This window comes from Rattus norvegicus, chromosome 4, assembly GCF_036323735.1.
Source record: "Rattus norvegicus strain BN/NHsdMcwi chromosome 4, GRCr8, whole genome shotgun sequence".
Taxonomy (NCBI): Eukaryota; Metazoa; Chordata; class Mammalia; order Rodentia; family Muridae; genus Rattus; species Rattus norvegicus.
In genome coordinates this window covers 96957073-96963302 of record NC_086022.1, presented here as the reverse complement: position 1 = coordinate 96963302, position 6230 = coordinate 96957073, and the positions used below count along the sequence as shown (strand labels likewise).

General features: G+C 42.4%; 1 pseudogene; it reads left to right on the top strand.

Moving 5' to 3' along the window:
- The first annotated feature begins 281 nt into the window (after positions 1–281).
- Positions 282–597, top strand: Havcr1-ps1 (hepatitis A virus cellular receptor 1, pseudogene 1; annotated as a pseudogene).
- The last annotated feature ends 5633 nt before the right edge of the window (positions 598–6230 follow it).

Here is a 6230-nt window from a genome sequence, read left to right as displayed (position 1 = left end):
ATGAAACAAGGAGAGTATTATTACAAATATAGGCAGGAGTTTGGGGATTTTCAGGATGAAACAGTTGGTACAGCACTTGCTAGCATGCACAAAGCCTCAGTCTCCAGTGCACCATAAAATTGTGCTCCCACAGGGCTGTAATCCTAGTTGGGAGTGGAGTATGTATTGGTGAAGTAGGGCAGAGAATGAAGCGTAGAAACAGGAGGATCAGAAATTCAAGGTCGACAGAGCACCAGGAGAGACTAACAGGAAGTCACTTTCCCTAAGTACTGGTGACCATCATGATGCCCCCTCAAGTCCTCATTTCAGGTCTCCTACTCCTTCTCCCGGCAGCTTGGACCACCACTGTGACATCTTCACATCAGCTTTGGAATAATCACACTATCTCCACTAAGGACCTCTATATTGGTACCTCTGTGTCTGCTGCACTCCTGATCCTCCTTGCAGGTGTCCTGGCTCTCCTAAAGTACAGACACAGAAGAAAGAAGATCCATTGTCTTCCATGGATTTCAGAATGGAGTTTTCCAAAGCACAGAGCAATCCCGAGCTGTAGACGTCTACGTCATCGAAGACAGTAAAGTTCCAGGTGCCCATTGAGGGGCCATCATCCCAAGACTGCAGAAGAAAGAATGGGATATGAACATGCTGCTATATATCTTCTGTCAGTTCATGTGGTTCCCACTTGCCAGTAGTCATGGAGAGAGTGGCCCTCTCGCTGTCCACAGGCCCAGTCATTGTTCGTATAGCACTCATTCTCACCACACACTGGGGAGCATTCTGTCAAACAGGAACGGTTTAGAATTGTCTGTGTTCTTTAGGAGTCCCAAGTTGTGTCTGTGAGGGAAAATCATTGGTAATGAAGAAAAGGGGCTTCTATCTTAGTTACTGAAACCATCAAGAAGAGAGGAATAAGATTTTAAAATAAAGATATGTAAATAAATAAATAAATAATAATGCAAGTGGAGAGGGGAAAAAAAAGAAATTCAAGGTCATCATCCACTACTCTGCTTGTTGGCTTTTGTCAAACTGATAGCAAACTAGAGTCATCCAGTAAGAGAGAACATCAACTAAGAAAATGCCTCCCTTAGATTATCCTGTAGGCAGGTCTGTGGGAGTACTTTCTTGATTAATGACTAGTGTGGGGGGCCCAGCAATTATTGTCAGTGCCACTCCTGGGCAGGTGGTCCTGGGTTGTATAAATAAAGCAAGCTGAGTAAGCCTTTGGGGGACGAGCCAGTACAATGTTCCTCTGTGGCACTTGCCGCAGTTTTTGCCTCCAGGATCCTGTCTGGCTTGAATTCTTGCCTGCTTTCCCTCACAGACAGAATATGACCTGTAAGACAAATAAACCCTCTCTTCCCCCAAATTGCTTTTGGTCGTGATTTCCATTAAACAGTAGAAAGCAAACTAGCATCTCAGTCAATGTTCTATTGCTGTGAGGGGACACCATGACCAAAGCAGCTCTTATGAGGGAAAGCATTTAAATGAGGGCTCGCTCACAGTTTCAGAGATTTAGTCCATTAATATCATGGCGGGTAGGTAACGTGGGTGTAAGGCAGGAGACATGGTGCTGGAAAAGGAGTTGAGAATTCTACATCTGGACCCACATGCAACAGTAGCAGCAGCCGCAGGAGAGACAGGGAGAGAGAGAGAGAGAGAGAGAGAGAGAGAGAGAGAGAGAGAGAGAGAGAGAGAGAGAGAGAGAGGATATCACTGGGCCTGGCCTGAGCTTCTGAAACTTCAAACCCACTCCTGTGACACACTTCCTCCAACAACGTCACACCTACCCCAACAAGGCCACACCTCCTAAAACTTCTAAGTAGTGCTACCCCTTGATGATTAAGAGTTCAAATATATGAGCTTTTAGAGATTGTTCTTACTTTTTTTCTCTCCATCTTTATTAAATTGGGTATTTCTTATTTACATTTCAATTGTTATTACCTTTCCTGGTTTCCAGGCCAATGTCCCCCAACCCCTCCTCCTCCCCTTCTATATGGGTGTTCCCCTTCCCACCCTCCCCCCAACAATCACGTTCACTGGGGGTCCAGCCTTGGCAGGACCAAGGGCTTCCCCTTCCACTGGTGCTCTTACTAGGCTATTCATTGCTACCTATGTGGTTGGAGACCAGGGTCAGTCCATGTATAGGGTAGTGGCTTAGTCCCTGGAAGCTCTGGTTGCTTGGCATTGTTGTCCATATGGGGTAGGTCCCTTCAAGCTATTTCAATCCTTTCTCTGATTCCTTAAACAGGGGTCCAGTTCTCAGTTCAGTGGTTTAATGATGGCATTCGCCTATGTATTTGCCATATTCTGGCTGTGTCTCTCAGGAGAGATCTACATCCAGTTCCTGTCAGCCTGCACTTCTTTGTTTCATCCATCTTATCTAATTTGTTGGCTGTATATGTATGAGTCACATGTGGGGCAGGCTCTGAATGGGCGTTCCTTCAGTCTCTGTTCTACGCTTTGCCTCCCTATTCCCTCCCAAGGGTATTCTTGTTCCCCTTTTAAAGAAGGAGTGAAGCATTCGCAGTTTGGTCATCCTTCTTGAGTTTCATGTGTTCTGTGCATCTAGGGTAATTCGAGCATTTGGGCTAATATCCACTTATCAATGAGTGCATGAGATTGTTCTTACTTACACCACACTCAGTTGCATAGCAGGTTAGAGGCCAGTTTGTCCTACCTGAGGCCCTGTCCAAAATCCCAAATAAAAATAAGCTCTCTATGAGAATTTAAGGCAGACTTAATCTGCAGACATTTGGAGCAACTCTGAGAATATTCATTCTTGCTTCTAGCTTTCCTTCCCACAAATGCTTTGCTTTCCAGCGCCTATCTTTTTTGCTCTACTCCATCCTGACACCTCCTTACCGTGCTACCCCTCAGTGTCCTGCAAGTTTCCCTAGTATGTAGGGCTATTGTCATGCCACATTTTGCTGGCTAGAAAGTCTCTCAGAGTTCCTGTTCTGGATCCAAGACACCCAAGCACACAGTCACAGAGCTGTGGAACAGAACACATGGGAACTGTGGGAGTAACAGAAAGAGTCTCTACTCTGAGTAGAATCTAGAAGCACACATTTACCTGCTCATACAGGGACATAGATGGCTGTGAATGTATCTGATGTAACATAGAGATTCCATTCTAGAGACTTAAGGACTTTCATTTATACTGTTTAATCTTTTAACTATGAAGAACAATTAATTTATTAAATATTAAATATAATGGAAGATAGTGTTGAGATGATGGTTATAGATACTTGACATTTAGAAGTTATAAATTGAATCATAAAATTACAAACAAATATTTTTTTAAGAATTAAAAAAATTTATTATGTTTTTCTCTACAGGGAAGAAAATGACATTTTTACTCTCTATTGCTAGTCACTATAACAGTCACGCTCTAAAAAGAAAATGAAAACACATCAGGACAATTTTCTCTTGCAGGGAAAAAACGCTAATCACATCCATTCAGATATCAACTTTATAAATTGCTTTGGTCTTCATTAACTTTAGGCATTAGCAATCATTTTATTTTTTTTATTGGTTAAGAAAAAAAAGACTGTGTTTGAAGAAGTCACAAAAGGAGCTTAATTTCTGAAGTCTGTGGGGGAGATCCTTGCATAAGGAAGAGACAATTGAGAAGAGACTTTGCTGTAGCCATATTTCTAATGAAGTTTGAAGCATTATAAAAGTCTGTTAAATTTCATCAGTATATTGTAGATAGGTGATTGTTTTCAAGGGTGTCAGTGATTGCTCTTAGGTCTGAAGGATAAAGAAACTTCCACTCAGCCAACATTCAGCCCATAAGAAGCACAGGTCTGTCTTGACTTCCAGAATGACCATATTGATCAAGACAATGGTTAGCTGCAGTTAGAGGGTGTTTTGATCTTTAATATGTTTAAGTCATCCATTAATCTCATTGATTAGTGTGAATCAAATTGTGTTATAATAGTTGTTATAGCTATAAAACTTGGTTATATATCTACAATGACAAATGAATTTCTATAGGGACCTCGTTAAAATGAAAATAATACAGAATATTGGTTTTTCTATTTGACCCTTTTCAGTGTTACATTACTTAGAAAAGTAATGTCATATGTTTGCCTATGGAACAGAAATAGTACAGAAAGACATTTTATTCTGTCTTTGGTTTCGAAAGTGGTTAAGACTTTGTGGAAAAACCATCCCCAGAGACCTCATTCTAGATAAAGAAAACTGTTACTTGGGGGAAATTAGGACTTCATTTGTTGTGTTCTAGGTCTCGTTAATAAAAAGAATTTAACATACAAAAATCTGCTCAGGTTCAGTAAGAAGCCTAAGAACAATTTTTTTAGAGGTTGGGAGAAAAACAACAGAGCAGATAAGCTGTAAATCTTGGTAGCTGCCAACAATAGGAGTTGTGGAAGAGGAAGAGAGAAAGCCATGATTTTTGATTTAAGGTTCAAAAAAATAGCATGTTTAGCAATAGAGTTCTCTAAGCCACTGCATAAAAAAGAGGAGAGAAGACTTCAGAGAATGGGAAAACTCAGAGGTCCCAGAAAAGTATGATAAGGTTTTGGGAAAAAGACAGTAGAAAGAAAGGGAGTGGAAAAATTATACTTTTTGGCTTAGAGCTCAAAAAGCAGGCAGGTATAAGTGTAAAGTCTGTAAGCTACTGAGTCAGGGTGGGGCTTCTGGAAGAACAAGTGTGTTATCTCTTTAAGGTGATATTTAAGTTATTTCTCTTATTTTCATTGCATGTCTACATTTTTCTGGGGGTGGGGAAGTGAATTACAAGCTTGATTATAAAATAAAATATACCAGGAAGTGACATGGAGCTGAATCCTGTGTTCACGGAAATAACAAATTAAGGGAATGGGACTGTGGGGCAAGATTCATCTAGTTAAGTTTAGATCCAGGCATGGTAATACACACCTTTAATCCCAGGAGACAGGCATGCAGATCTCTGATTTCAAGGTCAGACTGCAGAGCATGATCCAGGACAGCCAAGCCTATGCAGTGAAGAAGTTGAAAAAGATATCTAACACGCTTCGTCAAATGTCCCCACTACCTACATCAGGCTGCAGAAGCAAAAAGTCATCCTCTATAAGCAGCTCAAGGTACCTACTGCCAATAACCAGTTTCCCCAGGCCCTGGGCAGGCAAACAGCTACTCAGTTGCTTAAGCTTACCCACAAGTACAGGCCAGAGACAAAGCAGGAGAAGAAGCGAAGGCTACTGGCTTATGCTGAGAAGAAAGCTGCTAGCAAAGGGGACGTCCCAACTAAGAGACCACCTGTCCTCTGAGTAGGAGTCAATACAGTCACCACCTTGGTGGAGAGCAAGAAGGTTCAGCTGGTGGTGATTGCCCATGATGTAGACCCCATTGAGCTGGTGGTTTTCCTGTCTGCCCTTTGTCGAAAGATGGGGTACTCTACTGCATCATCAAGGGAAAGGCCAGGCTGGGGTGCCTGGTCCACAGAAAGACATGCACCACTGTTGCCTTCACTCAGGTTAACTCAGAAGACAAGGGTGCTCTGGCTAAGCTGGTGGAAGCTATTAGAACCAATTATAATGACAGATATGACAAGATCCACTGCCACTGGGGAGGGAACGTCCTGGGTCCTAAGTCTATGGCTTACAGTGCCAAGCTGGAAAAGGCAAAGCCTAAAGAACTCAGCACTAAACTGGGTTAAATGTACACTAAGTTTTTTGTATGTAAGTATAATTACAAAATTAAAAAAAAAAAAAGAAGAGACCAGCATCACCGAAGTGAAATCTTCTAGGAAGTGCTTTCTGAGAGCACAAACACTGTGTTCCAGAGATAGCCAAAGTTGTATCTCGAGCTGCAGCTGTACTTGGTAATGTGTAAGAGTCACCCAGGTGGTACTGGTTTTGAGGCATGAAGGGGTCATGAAGAGCAGCTGAGGCTTGCCATTGTGAGAGGCCATGGAAGGCCTTTGGTGAAGGTGAAGCCTTAGTTGCAGTTGATGGCCCAGGACTGAAGGGGACATGCAAAAAATTTTTGGCTTGGCAGTATGAAGAGAGCCTACGAGGGGATATTGGTGAAGCCTAGTGGCAGCAGAAGGTCGTAGTATATTGGAGATGCCAGTACTATGGGATGATCACCAAGAACAGTAGCGGTAGTGAAGTGGATCAACCTTAGTGATACAGAAGGCAGAACTGGAGATGTGACACCAGCTCTTAGGAGGAATCCGGAAGATCATGTGTGGGTCCCAGACATTGGAACAAGAAACTGTA